The sequence below is a fragment of the Schistocerca gregaria genome, chromosome 4, assembly GCF_023897955.1.
Source record: "Schistocerca gregaria isolate iqSchGreg1 chromosome 4, iqSchGreg1.2, whole genome shotgun sequence".
Classification (NCBI taxonomy): Eukaryota; Metazoa; Arthropoda; class Insecta; order Orthoptera; family Acrididae; genus Schistocerca; species Schistocerca gregaria.
The window spans coordinates 635399247-635425153 of record NC_064923.1 but is presented as its reverse complement, the minus strand read 5'-3'; the positions used below and the strand labels follow the sequence as shown (position 1 = coordinate 635425153).

General features: G+C 39.1%; 1 protein-coding gene across 36 annotated transcripts in view; it reads right to left on the bottom strand.

Moving 5' to 3' along the window:
• The window catches only part of LOC126267255 (MAGUK p55 subfamily member 7), a 245502-nt gene that overhangs the window by 30315 nt on the left and 189280 nt on the right, over nt 1-25907 (bottom strand). The window lies entirely within an intron of this gene.

The window sequence follows — 25907 nt, the reverse complement described above, 5'->3', positions numbered from 1 at the left end:
CACATTAACGCTCTTGGCTAAACTGGTGAGCCAGAGCTGGAAAATAAGATATTCAGCAAACCATTAACTAATCAATGAATTACAGGAAACTGGACCGTATGAAAAGTTTCAGTAATGTGGATTATAATCCTTTCAAAATTTGACAAGTCTTAATTTGCATCCATGTGGTAGTTTTGTCTGGACTCTATTTGCTTTTCATTAACTGTACAAAGAATGTCAGGATCTGACATTGCCAATCAGCTGATCACAACAGTGGGTACATAACATTACAATATAACCATAGGTACAATATTACAATAATTTTAATTAAATTACATATTATTTTGACTGAGGACATAAACTTAACTAACTAAATTCGCTGTCATAAAAAAATTATCTTACATAAATAACTTTCATTTTCTCTCATAAGAAAATTTCATTATTAGACTATTTAATCTTAAAAAACTAGATTTAAAACATGTAACAGAGTAGTCACTGAATAAGTCTTATTTATGAGCTATTTTATAAAAATTATTTAGTCTGAATAAAGATGGTTAACCAAATACCCAAGGCAAAATTTTACTGTTGAAAATGGAAATTGTGTAAACTGCCAACGAACTGTTTGCAGTAGTAATTCTAAGCTAAATCAGGAAATTGTATTATAGTGAAGCCTTCCAAATTAGTGGAAAGACACAAAAGATGATGCAAATCTGATATCTTCAGCCAAGTCACCTCCAACAGCTTCAAAGCCTCACAGACTATGAACAAAAGCACGTAGACAATCCAACAAGTTCATAATCAGTCTGACTGTGCACAAAAAAGCAAGGAAATAAATTGTTAAGAAGACCATGACAGGATTCCTGCTGGGTATTAGTCATGTGACAGGAATATCAGAACTGGTCCATAGATTTAGGCTTTGAGAGATGCAACACACATTTGTTGTAAAGATCTATTACAAAACTCAGACAGTTTTGTTGGAGCTCAATGCACTTTTCATTGCAAGTTCAATTTACCTCCACAGGCTGCGTGCCACCTTCCAATCCACATGAATAAACAGTTTTCCAGCCTGATGCTGCAACTACCTATACTGCTGCAATGTCAATGGATTTGCTGCAGTGACAACAGATTCGCTTAGACTCACATTTTCTGGTTGTCTCATCAGTAGAAATGGCAATATTTCGTGGCTTCCACATTCACCAGACTTACTGAGTCCAGACTTTTTAATTTGTGGTTACCTTAATTCCATAGTTTTCCAAGAAAACCACCCAAGAACCAGACATTATTTGAAGGAGAGGATTCACCACGAAATAAAAAATATTCTGCTGGAGATTCCATGAAGTGTCCCATCAGCAGATTCACTTTCAGACTCTGAAAATGTATGTGAAACAAAGGACGCAACATGGAGGGGAAAAAAAGAGCCTTTTAAGGTGAAATACTAATTTCCACTAATGTACACTAGATTCAAGGAAAAAAAACTGTTTAAATGTCCAGTTTGTGTCAATTTTTTGCAATCTTCCCATCTGACTGCCTCACCATGTAGTACGATGTGCAGTGAACAATTTAAATTGCAGCCTCAGCTATACAACTGACACTGACAACGCCATCGGACACATTACTGAGGCTACTCCTCACACTAGTGTGAAGGTTATATCATTCTCTGAGCGGTATGATAACCCTTGGAAGAAACATTCTGTGGAATGTGTTGAGATGTAATATGAAGAAATTCACAAGGCAGCACTGCATATTCACACATGGGGAGTGACTAAGCACTCACTCACATCATACAAGGCACAGACTGCATCTGAATACTTCTGGTAAATGGCTACTTACACAATCAATTGCCAGAAGCAACCAGTCTATTCAATGCAGTATTCATCATATTCTAGTGATTTCCAAAGTGTTCCTTATTCCCATTTAGAGTAATCTCAACTGAAATGCACAGCTAAAGAAAAAATATAGTTACAGTTGAAAAAGCTACTAGTAGTAAAAAATACGGCGGCTGTGACAAAGCCTTGGATCTTAAAGAACATTCAGTTAGTATTTTTTGTCAAAATGTCAGAAGCCTCATCAAAAAAAGAATGGCCTTCTGATACCTAGGGAGAAAAATATAAGGGCAAGGGATTCGAACCAGTGATCTACTGCTTAATAGGCAGGAGCGTTAACCACTGCACCAACTGGGACATAGTATTATCGCAACTGTGTGGACTATATCAGAGCACCTCACAGCCAATGCACATTCTCACTGAATGCCACCTATCTGCAGTCCTCCATTTCTTCCATTCTCGCTAGTCTGCCATTTCTGCAGGAGGTTGGATGTACTTGCGCATCTGCACTATAGAAGGTGGATCCATTGTCCATCTACGCAAATCAATTACATGAATGCGTGTTGTCTGTTCTTTCAGACATGTCCGCACTTGCCTAGTAAGCAGTACATCCCAGGCACATATCCCGGTGCAGTACATATTTTCACTCATCACTGCAGATTCTGTGTAATGTCCTGATGCAGCTGACATCAGTAATCCCTTCCCTTTCCTCCCCTTTCTCTCTTGAGTTGTGTCTGTTCTTTCGGACGAATCATTTGTCCAATATAGGCTTCCCCACAATGGCAGGGAATTTTGTAGACACCAGGCTTTCTCAGGCACAAATCATCCTTTACTGAGCCAAGCAGTGCTCTATTATTAGCTGGTGGATGGAATACACTTTTACTATTGAACCTCTTTAAAATTCTTATTTTTGAAGCTATGCTTCCCGTGACAGGTATGAACACCACCAATTTCCTTGTATCTTTTCTCGGTTCCTGTGGAAGTCCAATCTGTACAGCATGATGGATCTGAATGTCAGTATAACCATTCTGCTGGAACACTGCTTTTAAGTGATCCAGTTCTTGTGTCAAACTATCTGAATCTGAGATGGCTTAAGCACTTCTTTCCAATGTACATTGGGCCTCTTGCCATTGGTACAATGGATGACAACACGATACATGATGATATAAGTCTGTATGTGTGGGCTTATGATAAACACCGTGTCCTACCCTCCCATCATCCCTCCTGTAAACCAAGACTTCTAGGAATGGAAGCTTCCCATCCTTTTCTACTTGCACCATAAACCTAATATTGACATGCAGATAATTGAAATGATCTAGGAAACGATCGAGAGCTTCCCTCCCGTATGGCCATACCATAAATGTATTATTGACATATCTCCAAAAACTTCTGTTCTCTCTATTTTACTTTTTAATATAAATAAAATAGAAAGAAACTTCCACATGGGAAAAATATATTAAAAACAAAGATTCCAAGACTTACCAAGCGGGAAAGCACCGGCAGACAGGCACATGAACAAAACACACAAACACACACACAGAATTACTAGCTTTCGCAACCGATGGTTGCTTCTTCAGGAAGGAGAGGGAAAGACGAAAGGATGTGGGTTTTAAGGGAGAGGGTAAGGAGTCATTCCAATCCCGGGAGCGGAAAGACTTCCCTTAGGGGGGAAAAAAGGACAGGTGTACACTCGCACACAGACACACACACACACACACACACACACACACACACACACACACATATCCATCCGCACATACACAGACACAAGCAGACAAGTGTGTGCGAGTGTACACCTGTCCTTTTTCCCCCTAAGGGAAGTCTTTCCGCTCCCGGGATTGGAATGACTCCTTACCCTCTCCCTTAATACCCACATCCTTTCGTCTTTCCCTCTCCTTCCTGAAGAAGCAACCATCGGTTGCGAAAGCTAGTAATTCTGTGTGTGTGTTTGTGTGTTTTGTTCATGTGCCTGTCTGCCGGCGCTTTCCCGCTTGGTAAGTCTTGGAATCTTTGTTTTTACTTTTTAATATATGAGATTTTCCAACTTCCTGCCTGGTGTGCAGACAGCAGGCAGCAAAATGGAGATTACTAAGATATTAAAAAATGCAGTAGAAGGGTACATTATTAATCACTCCTTCCACAATTTATCATAATATTTGGGCCAGGGATATAAATTTTAAACAGAGTATAACATTTCTAGTATGCTGACTGCTGATAATGTTCTATAAATCAGTCAAGTTATTCAACTCTTAGTATAAAATACGAGGGGAAAAATAGCAGCTGTGTATAACGTAAGTCTGGTCCACATGCAACAATCTGTCCATGCAAATGCCTATGGACATGTGCACATACAGATTGTAGTGTTTGGACAGAAGATTTGCACTGATGTAAGATGTGCAAAACCTGTAAGTTGGAGTTGGGGATTTGAGCAGGCTCAAATCTGAAGGCACAACTCACATTTGCACAAACAGATTGTAGCGTATTGACAAGAGATCGTGACGAATCTGGCAAGTGAAATGGGTTTAGGTCAGCTGTTCATTCAATGCAGTGTGTTTTTATCTGTGTGTGCACAATGAATTCTAAATAGCAGATACATGTTACTGCTCTAAAGAGTTTGTGTGTGTGCGTGTGTGTGTGTATGTGTGTGTGTGTCACACATTTGTTGAAAATTACGTGCAAGGAATACAGCACTCAAGATAAGACACTTATAATAAGTTTGTGATAGAGCAAATATGAACAGTTGACCCTACAATGAACAAGGAAATGGAAATAAAAGAAATTCACTGTGTACTGTTTACTACAAAAAGCTAAGCCAATTAATGAAATCTATTGGATCTGATGCCAAGAATAATTAAATATATAAGTCAAGTTTGTGATATTTTCACCTCCTGTATTTCCTGAGCAATCAAGGAATGCCAAGACCCAGAATTCTTTTATTGGTATCAACTACCTGAAAGTCCTTATTGCTTTATTTCTACCAAGCAGCTCATTATTAATGAAAACTATGTAATTAAAAAGTTAGCTCTATTCCAAATTGCTGGTTTTCTGAATGTTTGAATGTAATTCTTTCAAAAATCCAGTGTCCCTCTCTTTCAGCCTTGATTTTTCTCCTTCCAAAGATGTATGCTTTTAATAGAGTAACATTTTAATTAATGAAATACCTCAACTGGAAAATCTGAGTATTCACAAATTTCTTGGCGAGCTTTTCTAAGTCCCAGGGATAAAAGTATACATCTGAACTTCCACTACATAAAATATATCAAGTCCCATTGAAGACTATACAATCCACAGTTAAACACCATAAGTTTGTTCTCTAATGTTTATACATATTCTCTACTTTTCCACCTTTCATTTTTTTGTGAAAAGTGTAGTAAATTTGCATTCAAAAAATTTGCAATTTCAGTACAGCAGAGTCTCACTAATCCGAACCCTGGTAATCTGAATGTTCGGTTCATCCAAACATGAAAAATGTTAGTCTAAGTATGGAAAACTGTGCGGTAAAATGCTGTACATACACACTATTTTAATTTACACAGTACAGTAAACATGTATTAGAAAAACTGACAAGAAAACATTAAGCTTAAACAATGCATAACAATGAAAGAAAAGCTGACAAACTTACTAAAATACAGCAGACATTTTATCCCAACTTTTTAGATGACATAAACTCAAGTCATTGTTTTTTGGTGTAATAAAGACAGTCTGTTATACAACGCATACTTGCGCCACTGTCTCATAAACATCAAATCAGCAGGTGTAGCAGTGGGCTGTTGCTCTAAATAACGTAGTGCGTGGTCAAGGGCTTCTGCTGTGTCACTGTGTGGCACCAGCTCTCCTTTGACGCTTTCAGGCTCGTCATCACTTCCATCACAGCAGTCCATTTCTTCCTGGTCTTGAGTCACAGCAGCAACTAAATCAGTGTCAGTAAGGTTCTCCATACATGCCCCACCCACTGCCATCCACTCATCTATGTCTCCTTCACTAGCTTCTTCACATCCAGAGAGTGTCTCAATCATTTGTAGAAGATTTTCCTCTTCGTTTACAATTAGGTTGTCCTGAAATTCAAGAGATGTCCACAGTTTTCTCCACAAGTTTCTCAGAGTATTTCCTGAAATATTCTGCCATGCCTCAGTGGCCCAATAAACAACATCCTTCGCATTGGTGTTTTTTATTTTGTCCACTAAAGGAAAGCTATCATCTTGGATCAGCATTCTTAAAAATTGTTTTCTGTAAATCAGTTTTAATGTTTGCAGTACGCCCTGGTCCATTGGCTGTAGAAGTGGTATTACATTCAACGGCAGAAACTTTGCCACAATTTCTCCATCACACAATTCCTCAGTACTGGTGTGAGATGGCGCTATAAATCAATAGGATTGCATGGGGAGACAAATGATTTTCCTTAGATAACTGTCGAAGAGAGGGAACAAAGTGGCTTTGAAACCGTTCTTTGAACAGCTTACCATCCATCCATCTATGCTTTTTCCGGTTGCGATAATATACAAGCAGGGACTTCATTTGCAGTTTTTAAAAGCTCTGGGCCTAGCAGATTTGCCAATCAGCATTAAAGGCAGCTTCTGATTACCAGCAGCATTGCTGCACACTAATAATCACATGATCTTTGCACATTTTAAAACCAGGAGCATGGTCTTCTGCTTTTGATGCCAGGCTTTTTGTTGGCAATGCCCTAAAATTACGGCCAGTCTCATCAGCATTATAAATTCTTTGGGCAGAATACTTTCCCTCTCTTAACATTTTTTTCAAACTCACCCAAGTATTCCTTCGCGGCATCACAGTCAGGAGAAAGTTTCTCTCCAGTAATTGTTAGCTGACGGATTCAATGACGTTTTTTGAATCTGTCCAACCAACCTGTACTTGCTCTAAAAGACTAGTCACCATTCATTAACTTGTTCAGGTAAACAGCCTTCTCCTGAACCAGTGCTCCACTCAAAGGAGTTCCTCTTTCTCTTTCCTGTGTAAACCAAAAGAAAATAGCTTCATCTCCTTTATCGTGTCGGGACTGTTTCAAAGTCTGCCGAATTTCGAGTATTCTTCCCAAAGATATTGCGCAGTACTGTTAAAGTTTCACTCTGTTCTTTTTCCAATCACAAATGGTTGCTTTACCAACACCCAGTTCCGTTGACAGTTTAGATACATTCTCACCATTGTCTATCCACTTCAAAGCATTCAGTTTTTCTTTGTGTGTTAACATTGTATGTTTCCATTTACTCAATACAAAAATATGTACACCACTACACCTGAACGAATGCAATACAACTGTTATGCATGCCAGCAATCGATAACTAACATAACCAAGTGCTTTGCGAGCCAATTGGCAGTGCACTGACCACAGACACTACAAAGGTCTCAATAACGCACAACAACAAGGGCAGGGAGTGAGAGCGAGCCATTGTTCCCACACTTGTTCCCATTTGTTACCATGATGTACCAACGTATCTGCTTGCAATACTTCATTCTAGAAACTCGTCACCGTACTTCCGGCTAATCTGAACAAACCGGTAATACGAAAAAGATCCGGTCCCAATTAGTTCAGATTAATGGGACTCTACTGTATCACGTGCACCTTTAAATATCTGCTGGGCACAAAGCCAAAGTGCAGTCTGCACACAGCTACAATTGAGTACAGTCACTATATTAAACAGTCATTAAGTTAGTTCAGTGACAGCCTTATATACAGTAACTTTTGTAAATTTCCAACTGAACAGTTACTGAGTTGTTGTTGTTGCGGTCTTCAGTCCTGAGACTGGTTTGATGCAGCTCTCCATGCTACTCTATCCTGTGCAAGCTTCTTCATCTCCCAGTACCTACTGCAACCTACATCCTTCTGAATCTGCTTAGTGTATTCATCTCTTGGTCTCCCTTTACGATTTTTACCCTCCACGCTGCCCTCCAATAGCAAACTGGTGATCCCTTGATGCCTCAGAACATGTCCTACTAACCGATCCCTTCTTCTGGTCAAGTTGTGCCACAAACTTCTCTTCTCCCCAATCCTATTCAATACTTCCTCATTAGTTATGTGATCTACCCATCTAATCTTCAGCATTCTTCTGTAGCACCACATTTTGAAAGCTTCTATTCTCTTCTTGTCCAAACTATTTATCATCCATGTTTCACTTCCATACATGGCTACACTCCATACAAATACTTTTAGAAATGACTTCCTGACACTTAAATCTATACTCGATGTTAAGAAATTTCTCTTCTTCAGAAACGCTTTCCTTGCCATTGCCAGTCTACATTTTATATCCTCTCTACTTCGACCATCATCAGTTATTTTGCTCCCCAAATAGCAAAACTCCTTTACTACTTTAAGTGTCTCATTTCCTAATCTAATTCCCTCAGCATCACCCGACTTAATTCAACTACATTCCATTATCCTCGTTTTGCTTTTGTTGATGTTCATCTTATATCTTCCTTTCAAGACACACAGTTACTGAGTATGGATAATGAATTACTGCCGCTTGTTAAATTTAGTTAGATTCATCATAGTTTATATAGTTTACTAATATTTCTTGTCACAAGTGTGAAGTTAAATACACATAAAAGGTGATCATTATCAAAAGTAAATAAAAGAGAAGAAAACAAAAATATGTTTTGAAGGTGGTGTGTAGAGATATCTAAAGTTCACTTAGAGCTTCTACCACTTGACAACTGGACTTTAGAATAAGAGCAAGAATGACAAGGCACCTATTCAGTCAGGTCTGTATACTTGCAAGCAACCAGTGTCATATCTGTAGTGGAGAGATAATGTGGTCTCTTCAGACAATCAAAGGTCATCAACTTCTGGTAAGAGGTATGCATTCTTCTTGGTGATTCTGTTTAGCCACTGGCAACAAAAGAAGAAATGTGGCACAACACCTTTACCTTCCACAAGGACCACAGGAGAAGACCAAGGACACTCTCACAGCTGAACAATGTTGTGGCGGCCCTTCACTGCACATCGGACTTTGTCAGTTAGTTACATGTTCCATAGATCATTTGAACGATTCTTTTAATGAAATAACATGGAATGAATCAGTTTACAGGATATTTATACCCGATTAGCATCATTGTTAATTAACAATATTATGAAAAAGAATGTTGCCACTCACCATACACTAAGAGATGCTGAGTCACAGATAAGCACAACAAAAAGACTGTCACAAATAAAGCTTTAGGCCCATAAGGCCTTATCAAAAATAGACAACACACACACACACACACACACACACACACACACACACACACACACACACATGACTGCACTCTCAGGCGACTGTAGCCACAATGCAAGCAGCGGCACACCAGTGCATGATTAAAGTGGTGACTGGGTGGTGGTAAGGAGGAGGCTGGGGCAGGAAGGGGGAGAGATAGCAGTGTAGGGGTGGCAGAAAGTGCAGTACTGATGGAGGGCATGCAGGGGCGAGGTGGACAGAGGGTAGGGCAGCTAAGTGCAGTTGGGAGGTTAGATGGAGGACAGGGGAGCGGTGGCAGGGGGAGGGGGGTATAGGAAAAGGAGAGAAGTAAAAAGACTGGGTGCGATGATGGAATGAGGGCTGTATAGTGCTGGAATGGAAACAGGGAGGCTAGATGAGTGAGGACAATGACAAACGAAAGTTGAGGACAGGAGGGCTACGGGAATGTAGGATATACTTCCTACCTACCCTACTATCCCTCCCCCTCCCTGCCTCAGCTTCCCCCTTAACCCCACCCAGTTGCCACTCCCATCATGCACTGGTGTTGCTGCTCACAATGTGACTACAGTTGCCTGAGACTGCAGTCACGTGTGTGCGAGTTGCATGTGTGTGTGTGTGTGTGTGTGTGTGTGTGTGTGTGTGTGTGTGTGTGTCGTCGATTTTTGATGAAGGCCTTATGAGCTGAGTGAGACAGTCTTTTTGTTGTGCCTGTCTGAGACTTATCATCTCTGCTATATGGTGAGTGGCAACTTTCCATTTCATGCTATTGTCACATTTCATCCTGGATTTTCCATTGTTTGATTTAACATTAATGAACACATATTTTTAGTCCTACTCATGCAACAAAACAAGCTTTTTCTGGCTACCAGTTTTTAAGCACAAACTCATCAATGAGTTGTCCAAGAGAAATTATTTTAAGCTAGATTTAAAACTTGCTTCACTACCTGTCAGACATTTTATGTTATTGGGGAAATTATCAAAAATTTTTTGTTGCTCCATAATGAACTCCTTTTTGTGCTTTAATAATGGCTCGTAGGTATGGACATTGCTGTTCTTTAAAATTGGACTAGAGTATTTATGACAAACTTAATTAACAAATGTACATACTGTAACGGTGCAGTTAAAGTGTCTTAGCAGAGGTACCTGCGTGACATCTGTGGGTGAAGATCACATGTTATTCTTACCGCTCGCTTTTGTAGACTCAGAATTTTCTTTGTAAGTGATGACTTAAGCCAGAAAATTTTTGCAGAAGACATTATTGAGTGACAGTATGCAAAATTTATGAGGAGGTAGAGTCATTTGTTTCCGAGATTAGCAACTATACAAAGAGCAAAAGTAGCTGCATTTACTTGTTTGAGAAACTCAATAATAGCTTCCAGTTCAACTTTTTGACAACATACACATCCAAAAATTCTATTGTTTTCTATCTAATAGGATTTACCATAACACTAGTAACATCTCCAAAAATTCCCATTCTGCTTGTTGAATGTTACATGGAAAGTCATTCACGCATATAAGGAATAAGAATGGATCCAAAATTGAAACCTGTGGGTCTACCTTTGTGATTTCTCCCCAGTCACTAAAATTTTCTACCCTTCAGGCATTATTTGAATTATTCAGCACTAAATTTTTTCTTTTTGTTGCAAATGTTTCAAACCAGTTCTCCATAAGGTCAAATATTCCACAGAACCTGAATTTTCCTATGAGAGTAACATGATCTATGCAGTCAAACAACTTGGAAAAAGCACAAAAAATAACGACTGGTGATTTTTTAATGATTATTATTTATGGGTTGTGCTATCTGATGAGTTAATGTGTAAATAGTATTGTCAGTTGAGCAACCCTTCTCGATTTCAAACTGTGATATGCTAAGTAGATTGTTTCCATATGCTTGACAGTATTCCACTCTGATTGTGATCTAGACTGAAACGAAAACAGAAGCAATAAACTTCAAAATGCCACAATCACTTTACAAGAGCATTTATTCAGATTAACAGTTTTGGTGACTAGGTAGCAACCTTCAGATCTTATGCACAGCACTTCAAAGAATCTTGTCCTTGTGTGCAATAATTTGTATCACATAATAAATAGAAATTCTGCAAACATTCATGGCATAGTATATTAACATGTCAACTGTTACTTTTGACATATTGGTAGAGTATACCATGCATATTCTTCGACTGTTTCTTATTATGTGACACAAATTATTGTACACCTGGACTAGAGTCTTTGAAATGTAGTGCATAAGATTCAAAGTTGGCAACATAGTTTGCTGAAACTGGTAATGTGAATAAGTGTCCTACTGACACAACTGTGGCATTTTAAAGTTTATTACTTCTACTTTCAAACTGTTTCTAATTAAAGTGTGAAACTACCCTTGATTACATTACTTTTTTGAATATTTTAGAAAAAATATGCCAGTAAGGAAATTGGATGATAATTGTTAAAGTCGGTCTAGTCACCTTTCTTATGAAGAAGTATAACAATTACATATTTCAACCTGTCTGGAAAAATTCATTATGCCAGTGACACATTGTATATATCTACATCTACATTTATATTCCACAAGCCACCCAATGGTGTGTGGCAGAGGGCACTTTACGTGCCACTATCATTACCTCCCTTTCCTGTTCCAGTCGCGTATGGTTCGCGGGAAGAACGACTGCCGGAAAGCATCTGTCCGCACTCAAATCTCTCTAATTTTACATTCGTGATCTCCTCGGGAGGTATAAGGAGGGGGAAGCAATATATTCGATACCTTGTCCAGAAACGCACCCTCTCAAAACCTGGACAACAAGCTAAACTGCGATGCAGAGCACCTCTCTTGCAGAGTCTGCCACTTGAGTTTATTAAACATCTCCGTAACGCTATCACACTTACCAAATAAACCTGTGATGAAACATGCCGCTCTTCTTTGGATCTATCTCCTCTGTCAACCCGACCTGGTACGGATCCCACACTGTTGAGCAACACTCAAGTATAGGTCGAACAAGTGTTTTGTAAGCCACCTTCTTTGTTGATGGACTACATTTTCTCAGGACTCTCCCAATGAATCTCAACCTGGCACCCGTCTTACCAACAATTAATTTTATATGATCATTCCACTTCGAATCGTTCTGCATGCATACTCCCAGATATTTTACGGAAGTAACTGCTACCAGTGTTTGCTCCGCTATAATAAAGGATCCTTCATTTTTTCTATGTATTCGCAATACATTACACTTGTCTATGTTAAGGGTCAGTTGCCACTCCCTGCACCAAGTGTCTATCTGCTGCAGATCTTCCTGTATTTCACTGCAATTTTCTAATGCCGAAACTTCTCTGTATACTACAGCATCATCCCCAAAAAGCCGCATGGAACTTCCAGCACTATCTACGTCATTTATACATATTGTGAAAAGCAATGGTCCCATAACACTCCCCTGTGGCATGCCAGAGGTTACTTTAACCTCTGTAGATGTCTCTCCATTGAGAACAACATGCTGTGTTCTGAAACTTCCTGGCAAATTAAATCTGTGTGCCGGACCGAGACTTGAGCATGGGGCCTTTGCCTTTTGCGGGCAAGTGCTCTACTGACTGAGCAACCCAAGCACGACTCATGGCCCGTCCTCACAGCTTTACTTCTGCCAGTACCTCGTCTCCTACCTTTACAGAAGTTCTCGTGCAAACCTTGCAGAACTAGCACTCCCAAAAGAAAGGATATTGCAGAAACATGGCTTAGCCACAGCCTGGGGGAAGTCTCCAGAATGAGATTTTGACTCTGCAGCGGAGTGTGAGCTGATATGAAACTTCCTGGCAGATTAAATCTGTGTGCCGGACCGAGACTCGAGCTCGGGACCTTTGCCTTTCACGGGCAAGTGCTCTACCGACTGAGCTACCCAAGCACGACTCACGCCCCGTCCTCACTGCTTTATTTCTTGTCTCCTACCTTCCAAACTTTACAAAAGTTCTCCTGCGAACCTTGCAGAAGTTAGGAGACGAGGTACTGGCAGAAGTAAAGCTGTGAGGATGGGGCATGAGTCGTGCTTGGGTTGCTCAGTCGGTAGAGCACTTGCCCGTGAAAGGCAAAGGTCCCGAGCTCGAGTCTCGGTCCGGCACACAGATCTAATCTGCCAGGAAGTTTCATATCAGCGCACATTCTGCTGCAGAGTGAAAATCTCATTCTGGATGCTGTGTTCTGTTTGCTAAAAACTCTTCAATCCAGCCACACAGCTGCTCTGATATTCTGTAGGCTCTTACTTTGTTTATCAGGTGACAATGTGGAACTGTATCGAATGCCTTCTGGAAGTGAAGGAAAATGGCATCTACCTGGGAGCCTGTATCTAATATTTTCTGGGTCTCACGAACAAATAAAACGAGTTGGGTCTCACAAGATCGCTGTTTCCGGAATCCATGTTGATTCCTTAGATTCTGGGTTTCAATAAATGACATGATATGCGAGCAAAAAACATGTTCTAAAATTCTACAACAGATTGATGTCAGAGATATAGGTCTATAGTTTTGCTCATCTGCTCAACGACTCTTCTTGAAGAATGGGACTACCTGTGCTCTTTTCCAATCATTTGGAACCTTCAGTTCCTCTAGAGACTTGTGGTACACGGCTGTTAGAAGGGGGGCCAGTTCTTTCATGTACTCTGTGTAGAATTGAATTGGTATCCCATCAGGTCCAGTGGACTTTCCTCTGTTGAGTGATTTCAGTTGCTTTTCTATTCTTTGGACACTTATTTCGATGTCAGCCATTTTTTCGTTTGTGCGAGGATTTAGAGAAGGAACTACAGTGCGGTCTTCCTCTGTGAAATAGCTTTGGAAAAAGGTGTTTAGTATTTCAGCTTTATGCGTGTCATCCTCTGTTTCAATGCATTCATCATCCCGGAGTGTCTGGATATGCTGTTTTGAGCCACTTACTGATTTAACAATAAGACCAGAACTTCCTAGGATTTTCTGTCATGTCGGTACATAGAATTTTACTTTCAGACTCACTGAACGCTTCACGCATAGCCCTCCTTACACTAACTTTGACATCGTTTAGCTTCTGGTTGTCTGAGAGGTTTTGGCTGCGTTCAAACTTGCAGTAAAGCTATCTTTGCTTTCGCAGTAGTTTCCTAACTTTGTTGTTGAACCACAGTGGGTTTTTCCCATCCCTCACAGTTTTACTCGGCACATACCTGTCTAAGACGCATTTTACGATTGCCTTGAACTTTTTCCATAAGCACTAGAAATTTTTGTTTTGATCTGTTAGGTGGTCTGAAATGTGCCTTCTATTACTCTTGCTAAACAGATAAACCTTCCTCATTTTTTTTTTTATATTCTTATTTACTTCCATATTCAGGGATGCTGCAACGGCCTTATGATCACTGATTCCCTGTTCTGCGCTTACAGAGTCGAAAAGTTTGGGTCTGTTTGTTATCAGTAGGTCCAAGATGTTATCTCCACCAGTCGGTTCTGTGTTTAATTGCTCGAGGTAATTTTCAAATAGTGCACTCAGTACAATGTCACTTGATGCTCTGTCCCTACCACCCGTCCTAAACATCTGAGTGTCCTAGTCTATATCTGGTAAATTCAAATCTCCACCTAAGACTACAACATGCTGAGTAAATTTATGTGAAATGTATTCCAGAGTTTCTCTCAGTTGCTCTGCCACTAATGCTGCTGAGTCGGGAGTTCGGTAAAAGGAGCCAATTATTAACCTAGCTTGGTTGTTGACTGTAACCTCCACCGATAATAATTCACAAGAACTATCCACTTCTACTTCACTACAGGATAAGCTACTACTAACAGCGACAAACACACCATCACCAGTTGCATGCAATTTATCCTTTCTAAACACCGTCTATGCCTTTGTAAAAATTTCGGCAGAATTTATCTCTGGCTTCAGCCAGCTTTCCGTACCTACATCGATTTCATCTTCAGTGCTTTCCATTAGCACTTGAAGTTCCGGTACTTTACCAACGCAGCTTCAACAGTTTACAATTACAATACCGACTGCTGCTTGGTCCCCGCATGTCTTGACTTTGCCCCGCACCCTTTGAGGCTGTTGCCCTTTCTTTACTTGCCCAAGGCCATCTAACCTAAAAAACCGCCCAGTCCACGCTACACAACCCCTGCTACCTGTGTAGCCACTTGCTGTGTGTAGTAGATTCCTGACCTATCCAGCGGAACCCGAAACCTCACCACCCTATGGCACAAGTCAAGGAATCTGCAGCCCACATGGTCGCAGAACCATCTTAGCCTCTGATTCATACCCTCCATTCGGCTCTGTAGCAAAGGTCCACAGTCAGTCCTCCGACAATGCTGTAGATGGTGAGCTCTGCTTTCATCCTGCTAGCGAGACTGGCAGTCTTCACCAAATCAGATAGCCGCCGGAAGCCAGAGAGGATTTCCTCCAATCCGTAGTGACACACATCATTGGTGCCAACATGAGTGACCACCTTCAGATGGGTGCACCCTGTACCCTTCATGGCAGCCGGAAGGACCCTTTCCACATCTGGAATGACTCCCCCCGGTTTGCACATGGAGTGTACATTGGTTTTCTTCCCTTCTCTTGCTGCCATATCCCTAAGGTGCCCCATTACGCGCCTGACGTTGGAGCTCCCAACCACCAGTAAGCCCATCCCCTGCGACCGCCTGGATCTTGCAGACTGAGGGACAACTTCTGGAACAGGACGTTACTTATTATGTTGGAACAACTTTCAGAATTAATTTGCACCATAAGAGCTTTTATTTTTCAGAATTTTATAATTCTATTAATTTCAGTGAAGGATACTGGTGCAATGCCTACACTCTTAAAGTTTTGTAGGATGACATTTTAATATATTCTCTTGCTTATTCAACTAGAATATTTAATCCTGTTTTTGATGTTACATTTAGAAACTGAGCATTAAAAGTCCTTGCAACTAAGGACTTATCAGTCACCATATTGTCATTTACTTTAACTGATGTGGTATCTTGCACACTGACTGGCTGTCTTGTCACCCGTTTCAGAAACAACATCCCATATAGTTTTAATATTATTATCTGTATTTTTATTTCTATCAGGACATACATACTTCTGGACTTTTCATGACTTTCCTTAAAATACTACAGTATTTCTGTAGTGTGCAAGTAATGTCAGGTGTTGACTTACTCTTGCCTTTATATAAATTTCTCTCTTCCTCTTACACAAGAGATTTTAATTCCCTTAGTTATCTATGGGTAACTTTCTTTTAAAGGATCTTCTGGATAATTTTTTAGGAAAGCAACTTTCAAATACTGACACAAATTTACTACGGAATAAATTGAATATGACACTAGCCTCTCTTTCTACATATAACTCATCCCAAACCACCCCTTTTTAACTTACTCTTAAAACGTTGCATCCTGTTTTCATTAATAAGACTCACTGCTTTGCACAAACTTATCTCAGGGCTGTCAGGTGCCATATTGTTTGTTTGCATTAATTGTGCATCATGAACAGATAGTCCATTAACAATTGGGTACACATTAATTATTTCAGCCTTAACACTGTCTATAAAAGCTTATGTCAGTGTCCTGCTAACTTGTTGCATAAGTTTGAAAATTGACTACTGAATTTATTTTGAAACACCCAAATAATGATTCTAGTTCATTTTTTCTGTATGTTTAAGAAATCTACACTGAAATTTCCACAAACTACTAACTATTTCTTCTTGTCTGACAGGCAGCAGGTCAAATAATGCATTTAGATTTTTCATAAATAGATGAAAGTTTCCTAGAGGGGATCTGTAGGTTGTTACAATTATCAGAGAAGTATACTGTAGTATCAACGCACAAGCGCATGTTGGTTCTGTCCAACAGAAAAACTATTTGTTTTGATATTTTTGACTTTGTGACCAACTTTTACTTATTTGGAACACCTCTTTTCTCCATGTTAACTCTACAAGAAAATGAATGCTAGTCTATATGTCCTGATATTTAGCTTCTCTGTCCCTGTGGTTATGTGGTGCTCAGAAAGGCACAGAACATCTACCCTACCACTTCAGAATTTTTCACATCTTATAGGCATACAAGAAGGTCACCTATCTTGTTTTTCATCAACCCTCTAATGTTCTGATAAATGAATTCAATTTTATTTTTCTGGAAACTGTTATAGATATTATAGTCTTGCTCTATTATAATTTCTTCCAACACTACTGTAACATGACTCTAATCTAAAAGACATGCCCCTTTGACTCCAGTAATCACAGAGATTTTGTCTTGTATGCTTGTGGTTCCCCTTACACTTTCTGCAAGATGCTCAGATAATATTTCCTTCCCCTTCCCTATTCACATGCTGGCCACGATTTTAGCAGTTACATACATTCCTAGCTTGCTATGGCCATCTGCCAATGCAGCAAGTTTTTTCTTTGTGTGACTGCTTCTGCCCCAAGCTATCAATTCTGCCGTGTGACCAGATACACACCTACTATGGTCACTGGCAACTGGGACAAATAGATTAGCTTCAGTCCTAGGAAGGCTTCTGCTGACCTAGACTTGTGCTCAGCCCTGATCTTCTCCTCATGGTATCAAAATGGCAATGCACTTGCACCTGAGATGCTTATTGTAAGTACTGAGACTCATCTGCACTGCGCTGTCTCTACACCTGTTATGCAGCCTGGTATGTAAATTTGGCTTTACACCACAATACATTTCAACCAGCCAGCATTAGTGTCCACAAGTTCTGAACTCTGTCCATCACTACCAGTACTGAAGCATGATAACGGTGTGACTTCCCTTTTTATCTTGTTCCCATGAGAAACAACCAATTCCATGCCTCATGTCGGTAAGAACTGGTGTTGTACAGGCGGATACCTGAGGCAGAGCTAGAGTCTTTGTTCTGTGTTCCTTAATCAAGTGGGGCACATGTAAAGCATGTTTTTCTGGACAACTCAGCAGTAAAGACACTATTCTTACCATGTTGATTTTTTATCTAGTGTCATCAGATCAGCACATGTGCTGGACCGCCGTTCAAATCACCTGCCAATATTTTATAAAGCTCTAGATTGCAGATAGTTACTTTCACTATTATTCGTGTTAATATTTGCTGTAAAAATAATTTGTTAGTGGATTTTCATTCACCTTGGTCTTTCTTCTGTGTTACTGATTCTGTTGTTCGTGAGTGCGCTTATGTAGTTCATTGAAGTCTCGGCAGCATGTGTATATTTTGCGGAGTGCAATTGTAACTGCAGCAGTTCTAAAGCCGAGTAATGACACCGTTGTTTGTGCATTGTATTTGGTTATTAAATTTAGTAGTTTTCAATCATCATCCAAATATTAGCGGTGTGTTTACATTTTGCTGCATGTAGTTGCATCTGTAGTGGTTCTTAGTTGAGTACTGACAAAGTTGTTTGGGCACTGTTATTCGGTTATTAAATGAAGCAGTTTTCAATGGGATCTTGTGCTGTTTCTGATAAAATAACGGTTTAATAAACTATCATTCACTACATTTTATAAAGCTGCTTTTGCTTTATACTTATGTATTAAATTTAGTACGGTAGTTTTCAGCTGGTATTTCTCACTGTTTCTTGCGAAATAATTCAGTAAAATCTTTTGTTCACTGTGTTTAATTTCATTGAGTGTTCTGGTGGATGCTTGAATTTTTGATTTTAAGCAAGAAATTGTGTAACTTTTGTGGTATTGGTATTAGTTGTGGCTTAGCAGTATTACTAGAAATAGTTGCTTTCTTAGTAGAGAGCAAAATTTGAGGTCACTATAGTTAGTTCTTTAAATTGTTGTACCATAGTAATTGCACTTAGGAAACATAGATGTTTAGTTTTTTCAGTAATTGTTAACATTTTACCACGAGTGACACATTTGGGCTCTTGTAAGTGGGTTGTGGTGTGAGATTTGTTTGAAGTATTTCCATTGTGGGGCGGGGGGGGGGGGGGGGGGGGAATTAATTGGGGAAGTCATTGGGTATTCTAGAGAGATCCTCTCCTTGCAATGCAGAATTTATAGCAGAAATAAGTTAACAGAGAAGCAGGAGCATACGATCTGTGACCTTCATGTGCATTTGCTAAAAATGCAAATGAGGATCTAGAGAGGGTGAGGAGAGGGAAGGATGCTGGGGAATGGGAACTGGCAGTTGGTAAGAAGGCAGCTAGGGGGAGGAGGAGAAATTCAGACAGTTTTACTTTGCATACAACCAACAGATCTGACCAACTGTCAGAGTTTAGCAGAGATGAACCTCTTGTAGCTGTATGTGTAGGAAACATGCAGCTAACCTCAGCAGTAAACAGCACTAAGACAATTGCAGTTCCAAACAGAAAGAAGGTTCTTCTGTTAGGTGGTTCATACGGCAGAGGTGCAGGCCAGTAGTTGCAGGAAGCATTGGGGAGTGAGTACCAGGTCATCAGCATTGTAAAACCTAGTGCAGGGGTGGCGCAGGTGAGTGTTAACTTAACTGAGTTATGTGGGAATTTTACGAAAGAGGATCAGGTAGTGATTGTGAGTGGAGCTGTGAATAGTCTTGACAAGGATGTGGAATATGATGTAGGTGGTGATCTGGAAAAGATAGCAACTCAAACTGGGAGCACAAATGTGTATTTTGTGCAACTGTTGCAGCATCATGATTGGCCTCATCTTAATGTTGCTTTTAGGCATGTTAAATGGGGCTTGATAAGGCACTGATGATGGAGGGCACGGCTCACATTGCAGTGGTGTCAGTTAAGTCAATCAATAGATCATGTTTCACTAGGCATCGCTTGTATCTAAATGGGTAAGGGGAGAGGAGTCTGGTAAAGCTTATAGGTGATAATGTAGTGGGCAGTGGTGGGATGACTCATGGAAAAATTCCTGTGGTAGTTGGTATTAGAGCTGCACCTTTTTTTAGGCTGAAGTCAGCTGATGGGTATCCCTGCTTAAAGAAAGTCTCTCTAACAAAGGAACCACCTTCAGGCACCCAAGTAGTGAAAGAGGTATTAGAGATAACATTAGTGAACTGTTTACAGATATTAACTCTGACATTATTGATATATAAGAGCATCACTTAAATACTGTGACAATTCAGAGGCTTCCTTTACCAGAATACAGATTAGTCGGCAGTTTTTGAAGGAGTTCTTTGCAGAATGCAGGAGTGGCCATGTACGTACAAAACAGCATTCCATTTGAGTTGGTAGATGTATCAAAACATTGCACTGAACAGATATTTGAATGCTGTGCAGAGTTAGTTGAATTTAGTGAAACTAAACTTCTAATTGTTATTGTTTACAGGTCCATATCTCTGATCTCAGAGCATTTCTGCTAATGCTAGAGAGGGTTCTTGATTCACTTTAAAGGAAATACCAAAAATTATTTGTATGTGGTGACTTCAATATTAATTTTGTATTTGATGTGAAAGAAAAAGGATGTTGGAAGATCTCCTAAATTCATATGATCTGATGCAGACTATTTTATCCAGCCAGTATGCAAGAGAACAGTAGCACAACCACAGATAATATTTTTATGCATTCTTCATTACTAGATGGGCATTCTGTTAGTAAAAGAATGTATGGCCTTTCAGACCACAGTGCACAAATTTTAACTCTGAAAGGTTTTTGTACTCAAACAAATGTAATCTATAATTACAAACTATGTAGAAAAGCAAATCCAATGACAACAGAGTGTTTTTCTAAATCTCATTAAGGAGCAAGAGTGGCAGGATGTTGTAACACCTCGGTTCAGTTTACAGTGATAAAAGCTATAGAAAGAATAATTTAAAATTAAGAATAGAATTTTTAGAGGGGAAAATAGTGTAGAATCAGAGTTTGGTAATTGCAGATCAAAATTATAGTATATCAGCAAGTAGTTTAATGTCTAGTACATCAAAGCCACAGAGACTCCGTCATGGAGAAGGCAGTGATGTTAAACTCTTGTGATGAAAAACCTATAAAAAGGCCTGATTGTCATTATTGCCGCCTTTTTTTTCCCCCTTGATTGTTTCACTAAAGGGCGGGGAACCCATGTCAGTAAGCGTGACAATAATTAGATTGGACTTTATCGTGTTAAGATTCATGATAAACTGTTAGAATATTATGGATATTAAAAGTGATGTAGTGTACGACCTCTGACTGTTGGTATCAACGGAGTATTAAGGGGATTTTAGGACTTTAGTGCTAGATTGGAACTTTACGGACATATAGACGACAGAAACTCAAATTACCTGCTGATACAAGTGAATTCAGAGGTACCGATATTCAGATATTAACGTGAGGACTTTTGAAAGTGTCATGTGCTGTTAGCTGCGAATCTGGAAGTAGAGCGCGTGCATATCGGCATTCACGGACTATTTAGATTCCTCCATCACCATCACCATCTTAATCCTTGAATATAGAGTGAAAGTGAAATACAAGAGTGTTGTACTTATTTCATTTACCTAGTACTAATCAGTGAAGGTTTTACGGAACCAAAGCTATTCAGCAGTAAGTCAGCACCACCTAGCGGAAAGCGTAGGCATTAACTAACACGCTAACTGAAATGAATGTTTACGTGTTTTACGGACTGCTTAATATGAACTTTTGTGACTCTTTCACATCCCCACCCCCTCTGAAAGGTGGCGCAGGCTGTCTTTATCATAAGAGGGGAGGGTTTTAGCTGGGTAAATTACTAAATAAAAGCGATATTTACAAGACTCGCAGTAATAGCAAAACACAAGGCCTGCAACCTCATTGGAGAGTCGTCGCTGTCATGTCGGGAAGTAAAGCTGGAAAACCTACTGACGATACATATCTACGAGCAGACATTGACGTGGGGTAACTAAAATGGGAATTACAAGAGAGTTGGGAATGCTTCAATGTTTATAGGGCTAACAACATAAATGACAAATATAACACTTTCTTTAACACATTTCTCATGAACTTTGAGAGTTGCTTTCCTTTAGAACCATCTAAACAGGGTACTAGCAGTAAGGGCAGCATACGTGGCTGATTAGTGGGATAAGGGTATCATGTAGGACAAACTGGGAACTATATCCAAACGTTAGGAGTAGTCAAAATTGAGATACAGTAGCCCATAACAAACAGTACTATAAGGAGCTTAAAAATGTTATTAGGAAGGCAAAGAGTATGTGGTACACGAATAGAATAGCTGATTCACAGAATAAATTAAAGCCATAAAGTCAGTCGCGAAGGAAGTGCCTGGTCAGCAGCACAAGGTCGAGGGTATGAAGTCACTATGTAGTAAGAATGTTTCTGTTACTGGTAAGTCAGATATATGTACATTATTTAACAGCCACTTTCTGAACATAGCTGGTGAGTTAAATAAAAACTTACTTTCTACAGGAAATCACATAACTGTCTCGAAAAATGCCTTTCTGCAACTGATATCTGAAATACTCCTCCATGATACTGACAAGTGGGAAACTGAGTCAATAATTAAATCACTGAAGACTAAAGAGTCTCATGGACATGACAGAGTACCTAGCGGAATACTACAGTACTGTTCTGCACATGTTAGCCCTGTATTTAGCCATACTTGTAATTCTTCCTTTAGGAGTGGTCAGTTTCCTGAACAATTAAAGTACTCAGTAGTAAAACTGCTTTATAAAATGGGAGAAACGGATAATGTAGACAATGTTAAATCAATTTCTATGCCTTCATTTTTTGCTATAGTTATTGAAACGGCTGTGTATGTCAGTATAATTAATCATATCTTTTCATTTCACATAATTCGCTATTAAATGTAGAGTTTAGTTTTAGAAGCAATTTAAGAACTAAACATTTTATATTATTCTTTCTCTGTGAGGTACTGGTTGGATTAAAAAAAAGGTTTCAGATGTTAGGCATCTTTTTTGATTTAACTAAGGTGTTTGATTGTGTTGATCATTAAATATTCCTCCAGAAGTTGGACCATTATGGAATACGGGGAGTAGCTCACAATTGGTTCACCTCTTACTTTAACAGCAGACAGCAAAAGTTCGTTCTCCACAGGACTGAGAATGGCAACGGTGTGGGGTCTGAGTGGAGCACGGTTAAATGGGGGTGCCCCAGGAATCAATGCTGGGACCACTCCTGTTCCTTAATTACATAAATGATATGCTTTCTAATATTACAGGTGATTTTAAAATATTTCTGTTTGCTGATGACACTAGCTTGGTAGTGAAGGATGTTTTGTGCAATGTTGGCACCGTTTCACGTAGTGCAGTTCAAGAGATATGTTCATTTCTTGTAGAACATAAACTAATCCCAAATCACAGTAAGACTCTGTTTTCACAGTTTCTAACACACAATTCCACCAAACCTGATGTTTTAATCACACAGAACAGGCATATGCTTAATGAGACTGAACAGTTCAAATTTCTAGGTGTCCAGATAGATAGTAACCTGTCATGGAAAGCCCGTGTTCAGGATCTTGTTCAAAGAGTTAATGCTGCCATTTCTGCTATTAGAATAGTATCTTAATTAAGTGACAGTTCAACACGAAAAGTATTCTATTTTGCTTATCTTCATTCGCTTATGATGTAAGGTACTATATTCTGAGTTCACTCTTCCCATTCTCAAAGGGTATTTTTAGCTCAGAAGTTGGTGCTTTGAGCAGTAAGTGTGTAATTTCCTGACTGTCTTGTCAAACCCTGGTCATTAATCTGGGTATTCTGACGCTGGTCTCTCAATATATGTATATTCTTTACCATCATTTCTTGTTAACAATAACAGCTTATTCCCAAGAATTTGCATTATCACTCAGTTAATACTAGGCAGAAATCCAATCTGCATTTGGATCACACTTCCTTGACTCTTGTGCAAAAAGCCATGCAGTATTCTGCTACATCCATTTTCAATAAGCTAACACAAGAATTCAAAAATCTTACCAGTAATCCACATGCTTTCAAATCCAAACTGAAGAGTTTCCTTTTGGGCCACTCTTTCTATTTTGTCAAAGAGTTCCTTGAAGAAATTGAAGCTGATTCTGTGTTATATTGTTGATTCTATTTACATAATCTTATAACCTGACATCTTTTAGGATTCACTCCTCTATTTGGTCCTACAAAACTAGACATGCAAAGTAAAATAAAGCAAGTGACTTTCTCTGATAACTGAGGTCATTCCATGTTTATTTTCTGTACTACTTTAGTTGTAAGGATAAACATGTTGTTTCCCCAACCATGTGTGGACATTAAATCATTGTGCAGGACCCAACATGCGGTATACTGCAATTCAGTATTTATTTTATTAAGTTAGGTAGGGAAACATTCCTACACTGTCTCGAAGCATCTTCTCCACCCTTCATCTGAATTATACACAGTATATCTGGAGCAACCCTATGCATTTACTGACTGATAGGGGATGATTCTCACACTGATATGACGTTTCACATTGGGTCCTCTGGTCGGCCTTGCCTTCACTCCACACATACAAAAAATAGCGTCAAATTTCCATCCAATTTCACTTTTGCCAGAATACTCAAAGAATTTAGAAAAGGTAATGTACAATTGGCTTTATAACCATCTTATCACAAATAACATACTGTCAAAGTCACAGTTCGGATTTCTAAAGGGTTCTGATATAGAGAAGGCTATCTACACTTACAGTGAAAATGTACTTCATTCATTAGACAAAAATTGCAGGCAACTGGTATATTTTGTGATATCTCAAACACATTTGACTGTGTAAATCACAATATCCTTTTAAGTAAATTAGAATAACAGGAAATGCTGCAAAATGTTTCAAATATTATATCTGAGGCAGGAAACAAAGGATTCGATTAGGAAAGAGACATGTATTAAGCATCAGGCATCATCCAACTGTGGGGTCCCACAAGATTCCATCTTTGGGCCCTTACTTTTTACTTGGGTATACCAATACCCGTTCATCAGTAATATTACCAGATTCCAAGTTTGTTTTGTTTGCTGATGATATAAATATTGCAGTAAGTAGCAAATCAAGTGTAGTCTTAGAAAGAACGACTAATAAAATATTTGTGGACATTAATCACTGGTTCCTAGCCAATTCCTTGTCACTAAACTTTGGGGGGAAAAAAAAAAAAAAAAAAAAAAAAAAAAAAAAAAAAAAAAAAAACACACACCATTACATGCAGTTCAGAACATGTAAGGGGTGTCCCACGAGTATATGCCTACGATATGACGACAAGCAGATAGAAGAAGTGGACAGTGTTAAATTCTTGGGATTACAGCTTTACAATAAATTCAACTGGGAGGAGCACACCACAGAACTGCTGAATCGTCTAAACAAATCTCTATTTGCAATGCGAATTCTGTCAGAAGTAGGGGATATAAAAATGAAAAAGCTGGCATACTACACTTACTTTCACTCCATAATGTCATATGGGATTATTTTTTGGTGTAATTCATTAAGCCAAGCTAAAGTTTTCTGGGCACAAAAACATACAATAAGAGTTATATGTGGTGTGAGCTCAAGAACATCCTGCAGAGGCCTGTTTAGGGAACTGAGGATACTAACTACTGCTTCCCAATATATTTATTCCTTAATGAAATCTGTCAAAAAATATATCACTTTTTCAAACCAACAGCTCAGTTCATGGAATCAATACTAGAAATAAAAATAATCACACTCTTGTACAAAAAGCTGTGCATTATTCAGGAACACACATTTTCAATAACTTGCCAGCAGCCACAAAAAGCTTAACAACCAATGAAATTCAGTTTAAGAGAAGCCTAAAGGATTTATTGGTAGCCAACTCCTTCTACTCCATTGGTGAATTTCTCAGCAGAACCAACTGATTTTGTGTGTGTGTGTGTGTGTGTGTGTGTGTGTGTGTGTGTGTGTGTGTGTGTGTACATGAAGTACAATCTAACTTCTGCACCATTTCACCATTTCATTGCAGTAATGTGTTCATTGTAAATAAGTATTGTAGTAATTGTACTATATGTTTATCACCTTATAAATAAAATAAAAACACTTTTTTTTTAATTTAAATTCAGTGCATTAATGCGTTCTTAGTAAATGAGTGTTGTAACATGATCCTT